The sequence below is a fragment of the Rhyacophila brunnea genome, unplaced genomic scaffold (genome assembly GCF_057557595.1).
Source record: "Rhyacophila brunnea isolate RB1 unplaced genomic scaffold, BYU_Rbru_1.0 scaffold_6, whole genome shotgun sequence".
In the NCBI taxonomy this organism is placed as follows: domain Eukaryota; kingdom Metazoa; phylum Arthropoda; class Insecta; order Trichoptera; family Rhyacophilidae; genus Rhyacophila; species Rhyacophila brunnea.
In genome coordinates, this window is record NW_028233276.1 from 26,547,732 (window position 1) to 26,574,425 (window position 26,694).

Below are 26,694 nucleotides of genomic sequence, written 5' to 3' on the forward strand. Positions count from 1 at the left end.
CATAGATATTACGAGGAATAATTAATGGTTATTTTGTATAATAATACAAAATATTTGGAAGTAATAACAGTTTTATAACTGTATTATGTTTTATATTCTGTCAATTGCCTACGTGGTCACAAGCCATGATTTATTCTGGATCGGAACCGTTTCTTCCTGCCAATCCTATCAGGCACCATTAGCGAGAGGTGCAATACTAGTCAATGCGCTCCACAAAGACGTAGACCTTTTCGGTGACGTGCTATATATATTTTTATTCGAAATTTTATTTTTCTGTATAAAATTGTACCTATGTTTTGTTTATTTTTAATTTATATTATTATTATTATATATATATATTCTCTTCTTCTCTCTTGTGAGGGTAATATTTGTTATAATGTAAATCTCATGTTGTGAACGTCTTGAATTTAGATTTGTTATGTCCACAATGTTTTGTTTTCTTAAATAAATAAATAAATAACACACACACAAATGTACTGCCGTTGAAATGGTGCAGAGTAAATTTAATACTATCATTCTTAATCCGGAAAATATAATTATTATTAGACCATGTTCGATCTTAATAAGATCATAATATGGGTCTCCACAGGGTGGAAATTTTCTATCAACAGATTATTGTTTTTGAGAGAAATGGATGTTAGCCTACCTTGCCTAGCATTCATTGCTTAGGCCGACGCTTATTTTACTTTGTGGTGTATATTTATTACAACAATAATTAAATATTCTGAAATTCATTTTGTCATAAAACCGTTAAAGTTCTGATAATCAACTTTTAGAAAGCATAGACATTGCCTATTTTTTTCCGACCATGTCCAATCCTAATAGGATCATGTGGGCCTCCACAGAGTAGAGGTTTGTATTAACAGATTTTGTTTTTACGAGTAACGGATGTCAGCCACTTTCTCAACCTATTAGGTACATACCCTGACTCACACACATATTGTTTTCCATTGCCTATTACATGTTAATAATCTGCTTTACCTTTGAAAATCACTCGCGTATCAATGATATAGTTTTACTACAAGATTTGCATGAGTACATGAGCGAATTGGTGAAAAATTAAGAGGGAAATTTTCTATTCATTTCCCAAAATCAATTTATAAATATGATAATTCTGGATCTATCCACTGTATGATAAAGGTCACGCCATAATGATTCCACTATTCCCATTTCCGTTAAATCTTCTACCAATTATTCATCTTTTCATTGGTATTCATTGCTCGTTAAATGTTTGTTTAAATCTGCTTTACCTTTGAAAATCACCCGTGTATCAATGATATAGTTTTACTACAAGATTTGCATGAGTACATGAGCGAATTAGTGGAAAATTATGAGGGAAATTTTCTATTCACTTCCTAAAATCAAATTATAAATATCATATTTCTGGATCTATCCACTGTATGATAAAGGCCACGCCATAATGATTCCACTATTCCCATTTCCGTTAAATCTTCTAAAAATTATTCATCTTTTCATTGGTACTGGGTAGTGTTTACATTGCATTGACGTATTGAACACTGTAAATTAATCAAAATCTTATATTTTTCTATTATTTTCTCAATTATTAAAAACATATATAAACAATCAATATTATTATTAATTTATTATTAAAAAAACATTTATAGGTAATTGGCTTGTGGTAAAACATGTAATGGGTTGGACGAATGGCTAGCAACCGTTTCTATCAATATAACCTCCACACTTTAGAGGCTCTTATGCCGAGCTAATGAGGGAACCCAGTAAATTACTTACACTTGGATCAAATAAAATAAAAGACGATACAGTATTATTGTAATTTATTCACATTATGTAATAGAGATCAGAACTGGTTTAGTTCACTCAAAATAATTCAGTTTAAATATTTATTTGAGTAGACGAAACCAGTCCTGATATTTATTTATGTAGCAAAAGTACCTTCTACATATTAAATTTAATAAAAATTTATATTATATTTTTACACCAACAAAACGCTATGAAAGTGATTGTCTGGGCATTTGTACAATTAATTATTATTATCTAATTAAAACAATTTGACACCTACGGTGGCCGCGCGGCATAAGCGTTGGACTATCACACTGTGGGTCTCAGGTTCGAATCCGGGGTCTGGCAAGTACACATATTGTTTTTCAGTTTGTGTGTGAGTCAGGGTATGGACCTAATAGGTTGAGCGAGTGGCTGATATCCATTTCTCGTAAAAAACAAAATCTGTTAATACAAACCTCTACTCTGTGGAGGCCCATATGATCCTATTAGGATCGGACATGGTTAGTTAGTTAGTTATCTAATTAAAACTAGATTTATACGACATATATTTTGTATAATATGTGTTGATATTCATACATATTGTATAAATTGCATTTTGATTCAGGCGACTCGTGATTATATTATCTGATTTTTTTCCTGAGGGCGCTACTGCAAAGGTTGCGTGGGCAAATCATCAGTACATAATATTATATTTCTAAGACTTTCATGTGAAAACTCCACTATCGATGATCGAGGGATGACTCCGCGTTGATTGGTCGGCCGGTGTGTGACGTCACCCCACTTCGCCTTCCCATTGGCCCGGAAAATCGGTATAAACACGCGGGAAAAGTTATCCAGTCGCAGTGTACCCCTGACACGTTGGCAAGTAACTACAAAACCAACGACATAGCGATCAGGTTTACCGTTGGCCTATACTGAGGCGCAATTTAATTTATTTTGAATATTATTATTGTTTTAAACATAGTTTAAGCCGACCTTCTGGAGTTTGTTGCCGAGAACATCATATTTCCTGTACACCACTGAGAAAATAACAGCTCAAAGTAAGTATTTTCTTTTAAAATATTTGGAATGATTTTATTTTAGAAAAAGTTTTTTTCCATAAACATTACAGGTACAAGTAGACTGCTAAAGGTGATTAATTATTCCATAAATTACTTAAAATTAACTATTTTTTACGGCTTGCTTCTCGTTTATATTTTAAAATAAGTATTTAGAAAAATATGTAAATCCAAATTTTATTGAATCATTTTTTGCGTTTTCACTAATACGTATATTTAGCACTTCAAAATGTTAAGTGTATATTATAATATTCCAAAAATATGTATATAATATGCTTAATTTGTAACTCTTCTAAATGAATAGCGTATTTAAATATTAATTACTTACGTACACATAATATATATTTGTGAAATCTTACATTTAAAGAGGTGGAAATACTATGCATTTTTGTATAAAAGAGACATGAAGATGTTATACAGCCAATCAGTGGTTAATTAACATATTTAAATAAAAACATTATGGTTTTATTCGTGTATATTTTAAAGCCACTATATCAAGATACGTTAATGCATATTAATTAATGTTTGAATTTAAAAATAGAATAACAATTTTGTTATATTATTTACTTGTATAATAATATAATATCGATTAATGATATTTTATTGAATTATCATGATACAAAACCTTTTCAAATAATTTGTAAGATACTAAAATATACTTAATTTAAATACACATCTACGTTTATGTTTATTTTTTTCTAAAAAGTCTTTATAAGAGAATAAATAAAAATAAAACAATATTTATTCAGCATAACGTATCATTATCTTTTTGAATTCGTAATTGTGTTATCACGTCTTTTAGAGAGCAATGTTGTAAGCCGCAGGAATTTATTTCAGTGAAAGTTTGAACAATTCTTTACCGTTAAATTTTCCCGGCGGATTTCCACTTGGAAACGTCTTAATTTTAAAGAATATCTGTAAAGAACATTATCTACTGTCGTCTTATCGCTGGGAAAATAATGCAAAACTCTCTGATCTCTGCGTAAGAAACGACAAATAGTGGATAGAGAAAAGAAAAATTTATCCGGATAAGTCAAATCTGAATTCGTAAGCTTCGTTGGATTGACTTCAATATTCTATATGCTAAAATTTATTTACATTCGAAATATTGTATACGGTAATTCGAAGTAATGTACACAAAATATTTACATTTATTTTATTATTGCTCTATACTACAATGTAAAAAAATAAATTCAACAATTATATTATAATCAGTCTACTTTATTTTCATTTATCTTTAAAAATCCAATCGTGTTTATAACAATAAAAAGATATTTTTTCTTCATTATTAAGTATTGAGTTTTTTTTAATGAATATGAATAAAATCAATTAAATGTAATGATTAAACAGGTATTAAACATTAAATAGTATTACATAAATTGTAGGCCAGAAAGACGTCGATTATTTGATCACAAATTATTGTATCCATTATCACGATCGATTTATAAAAACTAACTGAGATAAATAAATAAAATAAAATACAATCTGTAATTCTGCTTCCACAAAATAATGGTCAGGGAGGGTTTCATCCACGTCAATAAAACATCTTCAGGTTTTGCTTCAAAATGTCATCAGGTTCTGATCATATATTTTTTAACTATGCGAAATAATTACTTTATACCATACTTTTCACCAAAAAATGACAGTTAACACCATTAGGTAACTAACTGAAATCGTCAGTGAAAATATCTAGAAGATATTCATTATTAACAGAACTCAATAATTGAATAAATTTATTTTCGCAATTGAAAATTCAGATAACTTTTATTTGTACATATATATATTTATTTATTTAATATACGTAAAATTAATTCTCATATATTTCTATAACCGTCATAATTATCGTACATACAAATAAAGAGATATAAAGTTTTTGTTTTTACATTTGCGTAGTTTAATCTTTAATTGAATATTTTCTATACACCTTATGTCCATATAAAAAAATATTGTATAATGTGGGCCCAGTGGGTCTATTCTATACTTATCGACCGCTAAAGTGATAAAGTGATACATATTATAAAACTTAGGGTAGGTTTGTATCAATAAGTTTGTTGCAATAAGTGATATATTTTAACAGCACCTCCCTTGCTGCTGTTAAAATATAGCACGTATTGCAACATTTACAGCCAACTTATTGTAATTGTTACAATAAATGCTAATTTTTTGATACATATCTACCCTACTTTTGATAATATTTATCACTTTATCACTTTAGCGGACGATAAGTATATTATAGATCCACAAGTAAACATTACAGACAAAATATAGTAATTTAACTAAATGACAATGTTTACGTCACATGGTTTATTCAAAGTGAATGCAAAACAAATCGTAACAAACTGAAATCATTTTGGATCTAGTATCTCTGCTAAAGGTTTTTAAAACCCATAAAAATTAACTAAACTTTAAAACTAAACATGTTACAAAATACTTTTAAAAAATAAATATAGGTTTAATAATTATTATTTTATAATTCAATTTTACTGAATATCATTCCATTTAAGATATATACGTCATAATTCTTTAAAATAGGAATATAATTCACACTAAGTTAAGAATTTAACGGAAATTTATTTTCGTTTTTCAACATTTTTTAAAAATCCAGTATTAGTATTTTATCTGAGAAAGAGGGTGTGATTGTTTGAGAACTTTGCCTGTCATTTTATTTGTATCATCATTAGAACATAATATGTACGCTGTTGTCGAATTATATATAATTATTTATAAAATGAGTGTCACATGATATTCACCACATATTACAATTGTTTTATAACGCGTTATATAGACAGCGTAGACATAAGTAACCTTTCTTTTAAATACTATTAATATTACTATTTAATATAACAATATATATACGATTTCCATGTATTTGTTAATACGGAAATCATTAAAAATAAAAATTGAAAAGAGGAGAGATGAACCCTAGTTGGGCTTATAACTTTTATAATGTGCTAATTTTAGATAAAGAAGAAGACAGAATATCTTACAGACAATTGGCGTCGCTGTTTCAGGTTTCATGAAATGATGATAATTTTAATTGTATTTAAATTTTTTATCTTATTTATATTTTTATTGTTATTCATAATGGTGACTAGTTCGATAAATATGCACTGTTTGAGAGAGTAAAAAACATAAAATTGCTCTCAAATTTCTTAAAGTGTCTTGAGAAATATCATATTTAGCTTCAGTTTTAGTAAACTTTTCTATTATCATTTAGTTTTATCGTGGACTTTTTACCTTTGTCATTTTGTATAAAAAAGGTTAAAAAACAAAAAAGAGCTATTACATATTTTCTTGATTTCACTGGTAAACAATTCAGTGGCAAAAGGTGGAGGTAGGCGGTTAAGATCCGACATAAATACTGCACACCAAACATTGTCCGCCATATGTATTTGTTTTTATTGAACTAAGACTACAATTTGTAGATAGTGTTTTAAAAGTCAATTAAAACCCTGCCTAAACCAAATCATAATAGTTTAGGTATGCTATGGGCGATCCGACAAAAAAAATGCATACATTTTCAGTCACACTTATTTCTTTTCGTTGAATTAAAAATATATGTTACAAATGGTATTAGTTTTTTTTTTTTTTAAATTCATTAAGCTCTGCCTACTCAAAACCATAATCGATAAGAAATATTCTGGTGTCTATAAAATATCTAAAACTACGCATTATTTAATGGTATAATTTCAAATATTTTATAGATAGACAACTATTTTGTTACTATTATCAATTATGGCATGGTTTACGCAGGGCTTAATTAATTTTTAAAAACTAACAAAAACTATCTGCATATTGTAGTCTTAGTTCAATGAAAACACATACGTATAACTGAACAAGTTACTAAACTGCACTATTTATATCGAATCTTGACAGCATACCTCCACCCTTCTCCAGTAGTATACATACTACATACTAGTTAACCTAAAAGTAATTGGATATATACCTACAAATATTTAAAGGAAATATTTAAATAATTTATTGAATGAATGCCTTTTCAAGTGAAAAATCAAACCTGTTTCCAATGTAGTTACTATTACTATGCACATACTATTAATAATTATAAACGTTGATATAAAACGTTTGTATGTTTAAATTGTTATAAAAAACTTTAAACTCCTATATCTCAATATGCATATAAACAGGTTAGCACTCAGCGTGTGATAACTTCACAAAATCCGAAAACCATATTAGTAACACTATTACCGTATGCAGTTAACATGAGCTTATAAAACCTCTCGTCGCTGCTAACTTTTAACGAGCCAACGACAATATTTCGATTGTGATAATTGAGTGCTGCTCCTCAGTGGCGATGCACCAAGCCTGAGGGGATAAAAAGTTACCGTCGGCCCCGCCACGACTGGTTTAGCGCCCCAACTTCGGCGACGGAATTCCGTATCCGATTTGCTGCAATCAAAGCAACAGTTAGGAAAACTTGTAGCTCGACTTGCTTCAAGAATATAAATATATACACCAGGTATGGCCAACAGGTTGATCTCGATTGACTGCACGATCGCATTTATATTCATAATTTTTCAACAATATGTATAGTCTGTGATCTACGTTTCTAACAAATTTATATTTATTCAAGGTTTTTAATTTAAAACTCCAATTGGAGAAATAGTAAATAACGTGAATAGTGACTTAAGGTTATACTTCAGCTGGGGCACGGTCTAAAACGATCGTGACTATCCGACGCGAAGATTGTGCAAACGACGCGTGCAGAACAAAACATAATTTGTCATAAAAATTCAACATACGTCCATTTAATGTTATGTTTATTATTCTATTAGTAACAATAATAATATATTCATTGACATGTTTTCTTTTTCAAGTAAATGGGTAACGTTTTTTAATCATTTTTACACAATTTAAAATTAAATACCCCCGTCGCCATAACGAAACAAATTGACGTGTTCACAGCTCGACTTTCGCTCTCCGATTCCCAGCGAGTCCAAAATTTCAACGCACCTATAGTTTAAAATTATTTGCCGTTTCACTAAAGTATGCTCGTAAGTGCTTATAAAAATCAACGGCTAATGTTGAGCAATAATCTCCAATATCTTGTCTATTTTTTTTAAATGCGAAAAAACATTACCAGAAAGTATAAAAATATTATAGAATCGAAGATATTATAGACAGATTTTCCGTTTTAAAGCAGATTTATATTTCAAACGTATTGCGATAGAAATTTCAGAATATAGAAAAGCATTCTTTTAAATGCTCCCTACTCGATATTCTGAATATTTGTCGAAAACTCATATAAATACGATGTTTGTTCATTGAAATACTTGCGGCTCGGTGATCTCAAAACACATATTGTTATTACACATACCGGTGAAAAGGTATAATAATGCGATGTAGGTATGCTCATTTAAATGCTTGTATCTCATTGATTTAAAATATTTAAAATAACTACTAGTGAGAAACCATACACAAAACACGTTCTTTGGTAATTTATTATATTAAATTGGTAGGTACCTCGCGACTATATTATGATGCGATAAGTCAATCATATTTACAAACAAATTGGCCAAACTTGACAATTATATTATAGCATTGAAATACACCGCCAGTAATTAACACGCCATTCAACATATCGCATAAATATTAGAAATATGATTAAGAGTATAAGAAAGTCAAAGCAGTTTTAGTGTTTGACATAATATTTGACATTATCGGTTGATTGGTGATGGAGTAAAAATAAAGCTTTGTGATGGTGCACATTTGTATGATCCCATAATTTTGTTATAGTTAAGAGATTGATGCAGTGACGTCCGTAGACAAAATGCCGCCCCTAGACAGCGCCAAAATGCCACCCCATTTTTTATACAGTATTTTTCATTATCCTTTCATTACTAATATATCTAAGAAATGTATTGTATAGATACATTACCGACAAAATATATACTACTAAATCTAATTTAAATGCTATCTCTGCTTCAATAGAAATATTGTGCGACCACGGTTTCAGATACATTTAAAAATACAACTGGCAACTTTCGAAACTCGCGAGTGACTGGCAAAAATATTTGGATAAATTTTAAATTAGGCAAGTATGTACCTACCGTTTATTCAAAAATTTGCACGTGTCATTGCTGGTTATCAAAGACTTACTTCCAAGGACAACGGAAGTAAACTAGACATTGCAAACACGACAAAAAATACAGTCCTGTTAAACCTTGTATGTTAATTAATAAATTTTGTTTCCAACCAGTGAAATGTATGTAAATATTTTTTAATGGAAAGATATGTCCATCATTATTAAGTTTAGGTAGCTATTTCTATATATATCTAATGATTCTAATCGATTTGCCGCCCTTCGAGTAACTGCCGCCCCCAAGCGACGCTCAATCTGCCTACCCCCACGGGACGCCACTGGATTGATGGTATATTTTTATGAGACGTATTTTAGGTATTTATAAAAAAATCGCTTTCATTAAATCATGTATGATTTAGTTTTTTAAAACTTCATTTTTAATACCGGAATTTAGGAATCTAGAAATCGAACAAAGTTGCAAACTCTAATTATTGTATTATCGACTTTTCATAAATTTAAAGACCAATTTTATTTATTTTCTCCAATCTACAAATTAGAAAATAAAAGTTATACACTATTATTAAAAAAAAAACTATGATTGAAACTAAACTTGATTACCTGTAAATATAATGTAATGATAATATCTACCGTGTTTGGGAAAATGGGCGTAACCCACACAGAACAAATTTTGCAGGAGAGGCAACAAACTTTTTTGAATGATTTTGGTTTAATATCAATAAAAAAATAGGCACAGACATTGAGTGCATGATGATTGATGATTTGGTGTAATATCTTTTTGATCTACTAATAATTAAAGCTTAATTAAAACCTGAATTTAGATAATAAATTGGCATTTGTGACTTACTTCCTTTTAACAGAATGTGTATTTAGTTGTATGCATTGTTATAATCTAATAAAAGTACTTTTCGAAAAATCGAGGGTTACGCCCTTTTTCCTAAACACAGTCGATATGTGTAATCAATGAAAATATTTTAACTCATATCGCCAGTATTGTACTTTATTGTACGTTGTATTATCAAAAATAATATCATAATAAGGCAAATTGACAATACATATTTTATATTGATTGAGTAAATTCAAAATGTAACAACTCGCATATTATTATATATAATATAGTTATCATATTTTTATTATATATATATCCGTATCGTATTTGAAGGTTTGCGAACACCACTAAATCCATGCCGGTTTTTGAAGGCTTGAATTAAAAACTTTTGTCCCAAGGTGAATGCAAAAATAAAAAATTAAAAAAGATGGTACCCCCAGATTAAAGCTATTACTAGTCCACCATGATTTTTTTATTACTTATGGAATCCTACTACATCGTTCCCAATATTTTTCATTCTAATCATTTAATAACATGAATAAGTATTTAATAGAAGTTCTTGAATAGATTATAATATAATATTATGCATCAACATCGTAATGATATAATATTGGGTAGATATTATATTCTCAAATATTAATAACAAAAATAAAGTATAATGTACTTAAGGGGGGACATGCTCAGCGTAGGTCAAAATGGAACTTTTATTGCATTTTCAAACCATGATCCTGGACATTCCTTAAACGTTGTAGATAATCTATTTATATAATTTTGAAGCCTTGTTAACTTTTATATTTATTTTAAACATTTGATGACTGCAAAAAGTATTTTTATTACATAAAATAGTGTTATTTTAAACCTCTCGCTTTAATGTTTTAGAATATAGTCATATTTCAGTACATGAATGTGCAGCGGTGTTAAGATTTTTTACATTTATTAGTTTTTAAACGCATTTATAAAACCATTAGTATAATTTATGACGAGATTATTTTTGTAAAATATTTACGATAAAAAATTATATTGATAATATCTGTGATCTCAAATTTGACAAGAATTAGGCATTTTATTATTCAAAAAAATAGGCAAGATTAACACATTTGAAGATAATTCTAAAGAAACTAATTATAAACCATGTTTTTGACCATTCAAGTGTAATAACATTCTACGAATAATGATTGCTTCATAATAATTATTGACTTAAGTATAAGGTAGTGTTTTTTTTGAAATACGCCATTTCTTTTGTTATTCCACAGTGGTTAAGCTACAACATACGGCCGTATCCATAAATTCTCAAACTAAAATTGAAGTAGGAAGTAACATCATGTTAACGCGCGTGTTTGAACATGTACCGTTTAAAAAAAAAATTAAAAAATCGGTTAGGTACATGTTTAAACACGCGCGTTAACATGATCTTACTCCCTACTCCAATTTTAGTTTTTCAATTTATGGCTACGGCCGTATGTTGTAGCTTAACCACTGGGGAATGACAAAAGAAATGGCGTATTTAAAAAAAAAACACTACCTTATTCTTAGGTCAATAATTATTATAAAGCAATCATTATTCGTAATATGTTTATCACAATTAAATGGTTAAAGACATAGCTTATAATTAATATCTTTAGAATTATCTTTAAATGTGTTAATTTTGCCCATTTTTTGAATAATAAAATGCCTAATTCTTGTCAAATTTGGGATCACAGAAATTATCAATATAATTTTTTATCGTAAATATTTTACAAAAATAATCTCGTCATAAATTATACTAATGGTTTTATAAATGCGTTTAAAATTATTAAATGTAAAAAATCTTAACACCGCTGCACATTCATGTACTGAAATATGACTATATTCTAAAACATTAGAGCGAGAGGTTTAAAAGAACACTATTTTATGTAATAAAAATACTTTTTGCAGTCATCAAATGTTTAAAATAAATATAAAGGATAACAAGGCTTCAAATTATATAAATAGATTATCTACAACATTTAAGGAATGTCCAGGATCATGGTTTTAAAATGCAATAAAAGTTCTATTTTGACCTACGCTGAGCATGTCCGCCCCTTAAGTTTAGTGATTGTTTAGGTCAGGAAATACAGTACATAAAATAATTTGATTGTATTTTTTGTATATTTGTTTTCGTTTCAAAGGCTAAGTACATAAATCTAATAATCATGGTAGAAAGCTTTATTATCATTTATATTGAAACGCATCAGAATTTACACCTTTTGAAATGCAAAATGGTATTTAAAATTCAAGGAATTTGTATTTAGATTGGTTTAGTTAGTAATCAAAGGAAACATTTTGGGTAGATATTAATTTAACCGAAACACAAATTGGTATGAAAATGGTTGTCCTTTTGTGATTTAAGTTGTCATAATAGTACTAGCCAAAGTTTTGTGACAACTCGCGACTAAAATTTAAGATTACAATACACAGGTTTATTATTTTACATTTTCTGTTCATGTCTGAACAATGATAAGTTTTCTCGTAATGTTACATAATATAAAAATGTCATTATGACTTCTTTGTGTACCTAATTGAAGTAGTCTGGTGCAATTAATATATCCTACATAACATTTATATAGTATCCTGAAGTTTTCTTTGAAATGTATAAATAAATCTATCGGGAGCTTTCATGACATAATTTTTTAAGTTAAGAAATTTAAAATGACTTTTATTTAGCTATAAATTTATATATTTTTATTTAATAATTACAAAAACAAACAAAAAACAGATTATTCATAATGGGTAGGTGCATTATACTACATTTTAGCTTCAACCCACTGGTATTATAATTAGACGTGACATTCTCTCAACATTTGATCCTTTTGGACACATGAAAACGTTTTGATATTTGGCTAAGCTATAAACATCTCAAGATTAAGTGGTAATTGAAGATTTTTGATTTCGTCTACGAGCCTTCGTTTTTACCCATCATTATCAAACCACGTGTTTTATATCTTAATTCTCGCTTCCTCATTGATATTTAAGATACTTTATTATACCTAAATGAACTAGTGATGCTGTCAGATTGTAGTGATCAGATCTGCAACGATTAATTGTTACAATTATTTTCCTATCATGCATTATATAATCTTCAATTACGCCGTTGTTTAGTCTAATACAATATATTAAAATAAATTTTCAAACGTAAGTACAGTCCTGTTTCTGCTATGATTCAAAGATGGTATAGTCACCTACCTACTACTCAGTATATCATTTTTCCACAATAGTTAACTATGTAGTCTCTACCTTATTGCATAATGTTATACAACAATGCAAGCGCATCTTCAAAGTGTCATTTCCTCTAAGGTAAATAATATATAAGGCCAGGCTTGCGGGTGAAAGCTTTCCGTCAAAGTAACATATTGGTTAACATTTTCATCCCTGAATAAATAACCCCTTCATTATTTCACATTATTTATTTATTTTAATTTTTGGGACACTCGCCGTGGCCAGGTAAATTATTTTTTCGCCCCAGTACCCATCTACGGTCGACTAAATGAGAAAAACTGCTTATGTGATTATATTAAAATACATTTTAACCCAAGTTTAATGATTATTATCATTTTTCTTTTCGCCTATTAATAAAATTATAATTAATATAATTCGTTACACGTATTTATAAATTTATGTATCTCACCAAATATCCACTTTATTATAACTAATATTTTTTTCCTATAAAATAATATTAATAGCTACGAATTATTTTATGTATGACTTTAATTTATTTTATACATATTATTTATTCTTATTTTTAACTGTATATCTACATATATACAAATAGAATTTATTTATTATAATTGAGTGGGAAGATGTCGACTTCTAGTAAAAAAAGTAAACTTCTTAAAGTAATTTATGTAATGATGGTAACCTTCCACAATGGATTAAAAGTACCAAAATAAATGTGTTAATACAATAATAATAGTCTTCTAGTCTAATTTATATATTAATTTGATGTTTAATAATCATTGCGAGAGTATTAAAGTGTTCCATTTTACAAATCAATCCATGGATGTATGTCCACATAAGTCAAAATAAAGTTTTTTTTCATTACCGGTATTTTGTGAACACAGCAAAATAGTGTAAGCACCAGAATGTCACGAATTAAACAGAATAAAATTCACACTAATAATATAAGTAATCCAGAATTACTACATTCTAATGAATATTATCTAACTAATCACAAAAGACTGACATAGTATGTTTTTTTAGCACTCTTATCTGAGGTAGATAATTTACGTGATTAGGTTAGTTTGTAATACCACTTTCCAAACAGCATTTGACTTATGTGCTTATACCCAATTGCGTAGAATCTTATTGGCTTATTGAATCAGTAATAAAATAAAAAGTTAATTTTGTAATTTTTACTTATGTAGTTTTACGGCCTGCCCATAGAAATATTTTTTGTTGATAGATATTTAGATCATGATCTTAATAATGATGGTATAATCGAAATGTTTATCGATAATACAAATTAAATTTATGACGTTTGATATTATTGATATTAATAATCATTTCTTTAACTATTGTATCGAATAAATCAGGCATGTCAGATGTCAAGAAAGCTGTGATCTGTGATTTACCACACTCTCACATTGTCATTCTTCTAATTTAATAAACGTATTATATTTAGCTGATCTGACACCATCACAGTGAAGTAGGTACACAATTTGTAAAAATTATAAGTGATGGTCTTCTTTTGGTCACTTATTGCAATCGTTGTCAAACTATTATCTATTGCGCAATGAACCTATTTTGCAACGGTGAGGGGAAACTACGCTCCAGTTTAAAGCGCCGTGATTTATATGTTCTCTTTCTATCACTCCTGGGGCTGGCCGACTTAAGTAATACGACGACGTCACGTGGGTTTTTTCCCACGACTTTCACGTTAGCTGGTAAACTAGGAATTATAATATTATATACGAATGGTTAATGCTTTCTCTTCAAATGTTTAATGAAATCGTATTATATAACAATCGAATGTAATAATTTTCATGACTCAATTCGCGATTGATGCGCAATTGATGAGATTGATCAAAATCCATGCCTCGATCAACGCGATGGACATACCTAGAATAAACTCAAATAAATTACCTAATAATTATTTTCTATTATGGTTTTCTTTCATCCGCAATATAATAATAAATGTTAATATTTTTTAAGTAAAATTATTATATAGTGTATTTACCAATATTAACTCTGGTATGACTAGATACATTTTAGTGTGTTAAGTATTACCTGACAAAGTATATAACGAGTTGTCTGTATCAGTTATGCCGTAGACTTAGGAGCGAAATTTCCCTCGGTTCTAAAGAACGAGAGATGTCCATTTAGATAAAAACATTCTTAGCAGAATCGAATCTCTGGGTGAAAACAATCACCCCTTGTCATTTCACCGTGTTCCCGGTATCTGCTTTATTCATATGAATTTCGTTGTCTCGGCACATTTACATTTCCCTGCTCACTTTGCTTTGACAATCGGAAAGTTGGCGCAAACTTTTCCATACACCGGCAGAATAGACTAACTTCTTCTCGTGTCATAAAATAAAACGGCGACAATCGCTCTGTTTGCGCAAACATTTCGAGGTGCATTCAATTCGGAAGCTACGGCTAATCTAATACTAAACGCACAAATATAAAGTTTTATTTTATATGTCCACACAAATGTAAAAGACCATCTCGAGTTTACTCCGTAGATAAAACTGTACGATTACAAAGTTTGGCTTTGTGAAACTGAAAAGTTCGTATCGAATGAATGTTTAACATACTTATCCGAATGTTTTCGTGGCGGAATTATTGGCATTGACAATCGTTTTCAAATCGTTTGAAGAATTAATAGATTAAGTCGTTGTATGTATAATAAAGATAGTACACATTTCAGTATGTTCAAAGGAACTGGAAAATCTAAAGTTTTAAACTTAGTGTGTTCTAAGCACAGTATAATAATTTATCATTGACGACCAAAATAATAAATTATCTCAAACTCAAAACTCCTAATAATTAATTAATGTTTATTTAATGTACCTAGATATTATTCCAACTAAACTTTTGATTTGATGATAATTAATAAAATTATTATTCTGAGGTATAATATTAACGATTGCAATCATGACAAAAAACTTGAAACCGGGGAATAGACCAAAAACATGTCAAAATTGCGCATTTTTTAAAACGAGTAGAAGTGTATCAGTGGCCACATTGAGTAAATCAACTTTCAAAGTTAAAAATTCGACTGTAAAGTGATACGTTGCTATGCTAATAATAACAACATCGTATACCCACAAGGCGTACTCAAATGTTGGTAATAAAATTCTTTACATATAAAAATTACATTAAGAAACTGCTCTTCACTCATTTTTTACACTTTTTACTCACTCAATCCTCAGAAATACAAAGACTTATCTCTATATATATAAAAATCTCGTGTCACGATGTTTGTGGTCGAACTCCTCCGAAATGGCTCGACCAATTTTTATGAATTTTTTTATGTATATTTGATAGGTATGAGAATAGGTCAACAAGTATATTTCATACCGCTAGGTGATTAGGGTATCTCTATCCAGAAAAATTTTCTTTTATTTTTTTGACAATTTTTTTTTTGTATTTTTTTATTATTTGGCATAAAAAAATACTTATAACCCCAAATTTTTACTCTCCTACCCCTACCCTCCCATTTTTTAATCGCGATTTTATTATTTTTGTATGAACAAATTTAACCGTCCTTCGTATTTAAAACAGAACGAAATTATTTATGTTGTTGAATGACAGATGGCGCTACCTCCGAGAAGAATTCAAGAGAATGCGGCATATCACAACGCAGTGGGTGCAAAATTTTGAACGATTTATTTTAATTTATCTATTTTTATGTGCACAATACCAGCAAGACGCAAGGGGGGCCATTTGGGCCGTCGAACGAATAAAGCAACAAACATGCGAAATAGTAGAGCAGAAAGAACAGACAAACAAATCCAACAAGATAACAAAAACGTGCATGTAAGGATGTCGCAATTGCGTGCATCTCAATCACAAGAGGCACGAGCTGAACAAAATCAACAACGACAATTGGAACGGAGCCAAGGGCGCCGGTTCGTAGTTCACACACGCAGAGCAAATGACCGACAACGCCAACAAGTACATCGAATATTTACATCCGCTTCGTTCCTTCGTCTCGCATTCGAGTACGAGCCAGATATTGAATATTCCGCTCATCCGAAAGTGCTGATTGGTGCTATGGACAAAAAATGTCCCCATTGTCATGTGCTGAAATTCAAACATGAGTCAGCCGGGATGTATTGCGCATCAGGAAAAGTGCAACTACCAGAAATTGAGATACCACCAGAACCATTGAACGGCTTGCTCATCGGCACGGTTCCAGATTCAAACCTGTTCCTGAAGTCCATTCGCACATTCAATTCATGCTTCCAAATGACTTCGTCCGGAGCAACAGAAATAGTTCACAATACTGCGGCAAATGGTCAACAATTCCATTCTACGTTCAAAATCAAAGGCCAAGTATACCACAAAGTAGGCTCATTGCTGCCAATGCCAAACGAACCACATACATTTTTACAAATCTACTTCATGGGTGCGGTGAGGACATCAATAATGTGGATGCACGTTGCGGCTACAATAGCCTCAATTCGCCTAATGCCAGGCGCATCGACGGCGAACTGGACGCCCTGTTGAATGAGCACAATGAATTATTGAAATTCTTCAAAGCACACATGCACGAATTACAAAGTGACAATCACGCTATTGTCATCAATCCTGATAAAACACCAGCTGGAGAGCACGTATGTCGATTCAATGCAACTGTTGTTGACGACATTGCTGGAATCATGGTTGGCGACCGCACATCGACGCGAGAAATTGTGATTCGAAGAAGAAACAATAATCTGGAGTTCATCGCTGACACACACCGTTCATAGGACGCTCTCCAATATCTGCTAATTTTCTGGAAGGGGCAAGATGGATATTGCATAAACATTAAACAACGAGATCCTGTCACAGGTAACTCATTCATTATGAACATCATTACTCATTTTGAATTGAGAAAATGAATGGTTGATGTTTTTTTGTTTTTATCGGCGGTCATCGTCTACAGCGCTCTATTCCTCTTTCTGTCATAGATCCCATCCCCACACACTTACGATACATTCGTTATTTTTTATTTAACAACCAAAATATTCACTAGAAATAATTTTTATATGGCAGAACAACGTTTGCCGGGTCAGCTAGTAATATTATATTATTTACGATCTCGGATTATGTACGTTGTACGGTAAGTAAAATTATTAAATGAGTGGTCTTTTCTGTAGTTTCATTTATTTATTTTTATGTAACCAACTTTCTTTAAGTTACACTCTTTTTGATCGCAATTTTTTTTTTTGTTAATGATCATAAAACAAGCTTATTCCCAAAATTATAGAATTACAATATTTTCATCCGGGGAATTTTCGTAATATAGAAATCGAGTTTAATCCCGGAATGTAAACCCTACTATTCATACGTTAAAATTAATCTATCAAATCATCCTTATAACAAGAGGCTGTACATCAGTCTTTACTGCGAATTAAAACAAATTTTGATCCTACATATATATTTTATTTTATTACATGGTATTCTCCAGTATTCGCCAATATAATAAACAAACTAAATACCTACTTAAAATTATAAATATGGACTGAAGCATACTGATGATATAGGATTCTAAAACATTTCCAATGTACTGATCCAAAAATATTATAAAATATATTATACTGGATCTAGAACGATTTGGCGGAGCCAGTCAGCTGTGTGCAATATTGGTATATGAAATCACATCATTAATATACGTGAATTACTTTACGCATTCCATTAGAGTTTATAACGGCACCCAGATGTCCATCGACCGATCACTTGATATAAACCAAGAGCGACTTTGAGGCATTTGAAAAAATTGCTGCGTCATATGGACAACGGAATAATTCCAATCCCTCCATATATTCATCACTTTCAACTCCTGACTTCTCTGTTTCGGTACATGGGTACAGAAGACACTTCATCTGACTAAAGATAAATGACGGCAGAGCAAGTCAAGATTATTTTATTTTTATTTTCAAAACTCTTTCTTTAAGCACCAATGTGCATGGTTGCTACATCAGTCCCGTGCAGCTTCGTTTCAGGACAAGGAAGTGTATCACTAAAATCTTTTCATTCTGACATGCTTATATCATCATGAAAGGCGGCCGCGCACAAACCTCGGCTGCATATACATGCCAGATGGAGATAGGGTAAACTAAATCAATGTCCATCTTCCAGTTGTTCCGTCATCTAATCGGTGGCGTCGAATCGTCCCATATAGCTCTTATATACTATAAATTGTATATAATATTGAAAACATGACGATAAAACTAACCAACCTTCTTTTTTATATATCACTAGCTGAAGTACCCGGCTTCGCACAGGGTCGCTTCGTGGTTATATTTATCTTAGATATTTAAAAAATAATAAGAGGTAATTATTTTTTTAATATTAAAATATCTGTGTAATACAATATATCAATATAAAAATAATTCTAATAGGAGTAAAGGTCAAACAAAAGAATACTAAATTAAAATCGAATCCAAAATACGCAAACGTTATTAATGTTATTAATATGCACTAACAAACCAAAATTGGATTAAACGAACTTTGTATTTTATATAATACTAATCTAGAAACCTTTGCAGGTGTGCGCACAACAACTTACAAAAATTTCATCGCAATCAGATGAATGGTATAAGAACGCATACGAATAGAAGAAGATAGAATAGATGAAAAAGAAGAAGAAATGGTTGCCTCAATTCAGAAACCTTGGCGGGCGTGAGCACAATACTTGATCAAAATTTCATTGCAATCGGATGAATGGTATAGGAACGCATACGAATAGAAGAAGAAGAAGATGGTTGTTCTAATTCAAAAACCTTTGCGGGCGTGCGCACAACAACTGGTCAAAATGTCATCGCAATCGGATGAATAGTATAAGAACGCACACGAATAGAAGAAGATAGAATTGAAGAAAAAGATGAAGAAAATAGTTTTATCAATTCATTAACCTTTGCGGGCGTGAGCACAACACTTGATCAAAATTTCATTGCAATCAGATGAATGGTATAGGAACGCATACGAATAGAAGAAGAAGATGGTTGTACTAATTCAGAAACCTTCGCGGGTGTTGGCACAATTACTGACGAAAGTTTCATCGCAATCGGATGAATGATATAGGGACCATACGAATAAAAGAAGAAATAATGAAGAAAAAGAAGAAAAAGAAGATGGTTGTACTAATTCAGAAACCTTTACGGGTGTTACCACAAAAACTGATAAAGGTTTCATCGCAATCGGATGAATGGAATAGGAACTCATACAAATAGAAGAATATAGAATAGAAGAAGAAGATGGTCGTACTAATTCAGAAACCTTTGCGGGTGTTATCACAACAACTGACGAAGGTTTCATCGCAATCGGATGAATGGTATAGGAACCATACGAATAAAAAAAGATATAATGAAGAAGACGAAGAAAATGTTTGTACAAATTCATAAACCTTTGCGGGTGTTGGCACAACCACTGACGAAAGTTTCATCGCAATCGGATGAATGATATAGGGACCATACGAATAAAAGAAGAAATAATGAAGAAGAAGAAGAAGAAGAAGAATATGGTTGTACTAATTCAGAAACCTTTACGGGTGTTACCACAACAACTTATGAAGGTTTCATAGCAATCGGATGAATGATATAGGAACCATACGAATAAAAGAAGATAGAATGAAGAAAAAGAAGAAGATGGTTGTACTAATTCAGAAACCTTTACGGGTGTTACTACAACAACCGATGAAAGTTTCATCGCAATCGAATGAATGGTATAGGAACAATACGAATAAAAGAAGATAGGATGAAGAAGAAGAAGAAAATAATGATTTTTCTAATTCAGAAACCTTCATGGGTGTGCATACAACCACTTACCAAAATTTCATTGCAATCGGATGAATGGTATAGGAACCATACGAATAAAAGAAAATGGAATGAAGAAGAAGAAGAAGATGATGATTTTTCTAATTCAGAAACCTTCATGGGTATGCATACAACCACTTACCAAAATTTCATCGCAATCGGATGAATGGTATAGGAACGCATACGGGACAGACACACAGACAGACAGACATACAGACAGACAGACATTCATTTTTATATATTAGTATAACCTATACTCTTCGCGAAAGTGCAAGCAATAAGTTGACAAAGTTTTATCGCAATCGGATGAACGGTATGGCAGTGCATTCAAAACGAACAAACAAACAAACAAACCCACAAACAAATATTATTTTTTATATATTAGATTGCTTACTATACTTAACATAGATCGTATTTCGCCTTTAGTCACACTGTATATGGTAGAAAGAACAACAAACATTTTTTTTTGAGGCTAGTAAGAATAATTGTCTGAATAATTAAACCAAGCGTTTCAATTTCAATATCCAATATATTATAATGTACTATTCTAGTAAGCAAGAAAAGTGACTGCCTTCGTTTTTTCAAATAAAAAAATATATATGTGTGTCAAACATGTTCGCTGTAATAAGAGATTCGAACTCCTCGAACTAATCCTTCAAAGTAAAAATAAATGAAAAAAAGGATTAGGGTGAAAGAAGCTCTCTTGGTTGGAAAATTTTCGTGGTTGAACGAAGATGGTCTTCAAACAGCTGTTTCATATGAAACACGGCTCAGACTCTCTAAACCAGATGGTGACATACCTCTAAACGAAAAAGGTATCACAAAAAATCTCTTATTTGATACATATTTTACACCTTTATTTTCAGACCTAGAAAGCCTCTTACATTAATATTATAGTCGGTATTTTTATAGTAAACATATTTTCTAAATTTAAAAGATATATTTTTCTCAATTAACTGCTTGAGAGATTTATTAAAGATTTTTTTTTCAATTGTACTGGCATTTAATAATTATATAACAAACAACTTAAACATAATTCAAAACATTTCTAAGTATCATTAAAATTACAGTGATAAAAATTGTTACATATTATTATGAAAGGCTGACGATTATTTCCCCAAAGACGTTTCTTGCAAACCTTTTCATCTTTCTATAAGAAAGAACAACATGTACAGCATTTAATAAATTCGAAGCTTCTTATAATTAATAATAAAAAAATATATAAATTTTCTTGTTGGCTATGTCACATAAAACTCTATTCATATCTACAGACATTCAACGTTATTATCGTAAAAGTATACTGTCACAATCAGGGAACTCAGAATTAATTGTTATGTGGTCATAATCGATGGTAATGATAAATTTCAATATTAGGATATTTTTTTAATATGCAGTTAATTAAGTATTTTGTATAAAATATTCATACATAATATTTTCTATTTTTTTGCTCACAAAGGCAGTTTTCTTAGAAAAATATTTTTAAAGCTTTGTTCTTACAATATCAATTAATGAAAATAATAATAATATATAAAATTTCGCACGGTTAATACAGCCCACAGCGATAGGCTGCATCCAGAGTGCTAAGTGTGAGCCCCAATTACTCGACCCTTCCACGTCTTAAATGACATGCACGACGAGTGTGTGTTAAATAATGTGTGTGAGGAACAAATATAAAATAAATATGAAACTAAAATAGCGTGTAAAAAACATTAAAAAAATAAACATACGTTACATGTACCTACGTAGTTTTCAAATTGTATTTGGTCAATATATATATATTTTTTTAAATATATATTATAAGCATAATAATCACCCAATGAAACATCGTATTTTATAAATTATCTTTTACCTTATGAAAACGTTTGATTAAATTTACCTTTTATTATCTGATCAAACAATCTTTGCTTTTAAAAGCTGCAAAGTAAAGGGTTATTTTTTTCATAAAAATCTTAAAAATACGTACGTTGCGATTTTATCATAATTAAAATTAACTTTGGAAACAGTAAGGAAACTTTACTTCCCCAAAATAATACCTTTTTATTATCAACATTATTCATTTTCTAAATAATTGGTTTATTTTTACTGTATATGGCCAGTCAATAATAGTTTGTTACGTTTTGTGATCCGTTGGAAGACCACTCAAACTACACCGCGTGCCGACGACTTTAAGATAAAGCCACTGTTGCACTGAAATATTGAAAATTGTTCATAAGAATGTATATAATTTTAAAATAGTTTTACTCAACTTGGTAAACCATTCAATCAAATCCGTTGTGCATTCCGCCACTCAATTCGCTTTCATTGTATTTTCTATATGTTAACTCATTTGTTGCATAAAACAAAATTCTAATGAAAACCACACATACTGTTGAGGAATCTGTCTAAAAAGAGTCTACATATTAAAAGACTATGTAATAATTCATTTAAAACTTAGATTCAAATATACAATGATAACAATAAATAAATAATAACCCGCGGTGGTCGCGCGGCTTAAGCGTTGGACTATCACGCCGTGGGTCTCAGGTTCGAATCCTGGGTCTGGCTAGTAGGTACACATATTGTTTTTCAATTCGTGTGTGAGTCAGGGTATGGACCTAATAGGTTGAGCAAGTGGTTGACATCCATTTCTCGTAAAAAAACAAAATCTGTTAATACACAAACCTCTACTCTGTGGAGGCCCATAATATGGGCATATCATATTTATGATCCTATTAGGATCGGACATGGTCGGGAAAAAAATAGTAAATTACCGTTTTAAACTCAAGCGGATCATATTTCTTCCTAAAAAGAATGGATGTTATATACCTACATAATTTGAAAACATCTCATGCATATCCCGATTTTTTTTAGAAAAATACGACACCCGACGAGACTTGAACCTATAACCGCTGTATTCGCGTGAGTATGCTTTTCCAATTAAGCTACGGGCATCCTACTTAATTACGACAATTTTAACTATTAGTTGCTTTATAAAATGCTTATCGAATTGCTTTACAATGTTGGCTATCAGTCTTTGTATATTAAATCAAGGAAGATAATTAAATTCTTTAATTACTAACCGACGTCACGGATCACTCCGATATTTTTATTTTTATGAAGTACTTGCTACATTTATGAAAGTATTAGAATGTATTTACGAGTATCTAACATTCATAATTTTGAACACCTCAGAAACGATACATATTAGAAAAAAAATGTATGTACAGTATTTAGTATATAGTATGTATGTAGAATCGGGCCAGTGATGCACAATCCGCGGCCTGTAGACTACATGCGATCCTTAATGACATTTATTGTGGCTTAAAATAACAAGTAATTTATGGCCAAGTGTTTCATTGAATATGACAAAATTCTATGTTTGATATATGAACAAATTATTCAGTGACAAAGGAATATAATCTGAATCGTCACAGAAAACAATATAGTGATTTTTTTACGTAATGCAGAGTAGAGAGTGATATAGAGTGAATAGCTGAGTATATGTAACTATTAAATTTAACGTAATAAAATGTATGTATATTCTATTATCATATAATATTATAATTATATCAATATTTTACAACACATTTTTCTAATTGGCCAATTTATCAAATAGGTTATACACCACTAAATTAGTCAATGTATACAATACCAATTTCAATAAAATTTTATATGTACACATACTAGGTTTTATTTCTAATTTCGTTAATATTGACATCTTTGCGATTTTACTGTTATTAGATATTTAAAATTTCGCAACGGTGCATTAAATAAATAATTTCTTGAGTGAGTAAATTTTGAATGTTTTTTCAAAATATTCAAGCGTTAATAAATTGATAATTTATATAAAAATCTTAATCAGAAAAAAAACATATTCAAAGAAAATTCAATTAATAAATTTGGATGTTCAATGAATAAAAGATCTCTTAGAAGAAGTTTAAAAAAAAAAAAGTAGCCGCCTTTTTCACAACTGTCATCTTAAGCGGAAAGTTAAATAAACGAATTACAAGAAAGGCAGAAAAAAAAACATTTTTCAACCTCCTCTTTCCCACCCGAAAATGCCGGCTTACTATTCTGTTAGTGTTTTATTAAAATTTATTAAGGTGTTTATAAAGAATTAAAACTACACAAAAAAGGATGTTAAGAAAACAACAATTTAACGTTTCTAATTAGTTATCATATTTTTAAATGTCTTGTCTTTTTCTAAACCACTAATAGAATGAAATTTGTCAATTAATATCCATTATTATAACAACAATATAAGTACGTAAATAATAATTAAAAAATGGTATCTACTTTTTGCTGTTATTCTTCTACATCTTTTTCTAGTTTAAATAAACACATTTCGCAATACTGACACCACATCATAGATACGCTTTTTATTACAAGTTATTATTAACGTTCGCTACCAATTGATTACATCAACAGGGTCACATATCGAATAGTATGTTGGCTAAATTCAGTGACGGTGAAATGATGCGCTTCGCTGTCAACTGGTTACATTATCGGTCATATTTTCTCTCTAGCCAGAGGTCGAAACGCACATCCTTGGGTGCCAGGGCCACCATGGAAAATATTTGTTTCACCTCAACTGGCTTGAAAATTTTATCCACAAATGATGAATTTATAAAAAAAACAGTCGTTTAAAATATTCATCCTCAATGATTGTACTTTAATAGCAGAGTACCTGATAATTTGACAACTAAAAGGGACCCGCAAATCACTGCACTGTGAAATCTTTTGCACATAATACTATATTGGTATTAGGTGGCATAGATAAAATTAAATTAAATTCTTCTTTTAAGAATTATAATAATCATTATTCACAGCAGTAGATTGAATATATATTATATATATATATATATATATATATAAGCATCTACTATCTATTTTTAAAATGTGATTGCATCCTTCATGACAATAAGGTTTCTGAACTCTACCCTGGAATAGTCATCTGGTCAAAACGACTGTTCATTATAACGGGTTGTTTTTGTTTAAAACAAGCTAAAGTACCCAATAGGGTTTTCTCAGTTGTGTGTTTATGGTATTTAATATTTGACAAGCATGCGCGTATCGAATAATGAAATCTCGAAAAATAAATCGACGACACTCATATTTTTTTAACATTTATATTATAAATCCGACCATGAGGTATATATCAGTGAAGATTTTGGATTGATAGCTCAACGTTAGTTGTATGTAGATTATATATACCAGAATAAAACGAAACTCTTCTAAATTGGTATCAATATTGTACGTCTATAAAATGTGCAAATTTTATTAATATTGGTTGAATTGTTTGTTATAATCGAACAAATGAAATAGACAGACACTTCTATTTCATTATTAATTAGTATATACATATAATATGTGGTTTTAGGATGAAATACACACATGTTAATATCTAAAAAAAAGTATGTATTTTATAAGATAGACACTAGTATGTGGCATGTATGCAAGTATGGATTTATAAGTAAAGGAATGTAAAGTCGCTTGATTGAAATTGGTCTAGTAAAACGAAGTAAACTCTAAACGTTACTTTTCACGAGATTAAAGTTTTTTAGACGAGTGTTCTTGATATGTCATTCGATCTAGGACGCGTTTCGTTTGACGTTCACTGCATATAAAAACGTCACATGCACCGACGAGATACACCCGCTGTGCATACTCGAGCATAGCTTGGTGAATCCCCTCTCTGACCGGTGATATAACATCCGATCCTTCACATTATAATGCCATAACCCGATAAATAATTTTAAAAATATCGTCATATCTCACTGAAAAGAAAATATGTTGGGTGTTATAAAATATTTTGCTTTTACGTGTACGTACAACAAGAATTTTGATTGGCCATTCGGTGAAGTAAACATATCATTTTAACATTATCGCATTGTATACTTTTTATTATAACTATAACACACTTCAGTTTAAATAAATCACCACTATTACAACATGAAAAAAAAAATACAACAATGTGTCCTCTACAAACTGTTCAATATATCTAAATATTTTGAATACATGTTTTCA

The 26,694-nt window shown here is 30.4% G+C and overlaps 1 protein-coding gene across 2 annotated transcripts in view; it reads left to right on the forward strand.

Moving 5' to 3' along the window:
• Positions 1-2,562: 2,562 nt before the first annotated feature.
• Positions 2,563-26,694, forward strand: part of Tk (Tachykinin) — a 138,095-nt gene continuing 113,963 nt past the window's right edge. Inside the window, exon 1 of one of the 2 annotated variants that reach the window (XM_085957252.1) lies at positions 2,563-2,804. The gene's annotated coding sequence lies outside the window, so the exon portion shown is untranslated. The remainder of the gene's footprint in view (positions 2,805-26,694) is intronic. The other variant, XM_085957253.1, reaches the window with a different exon arrangement.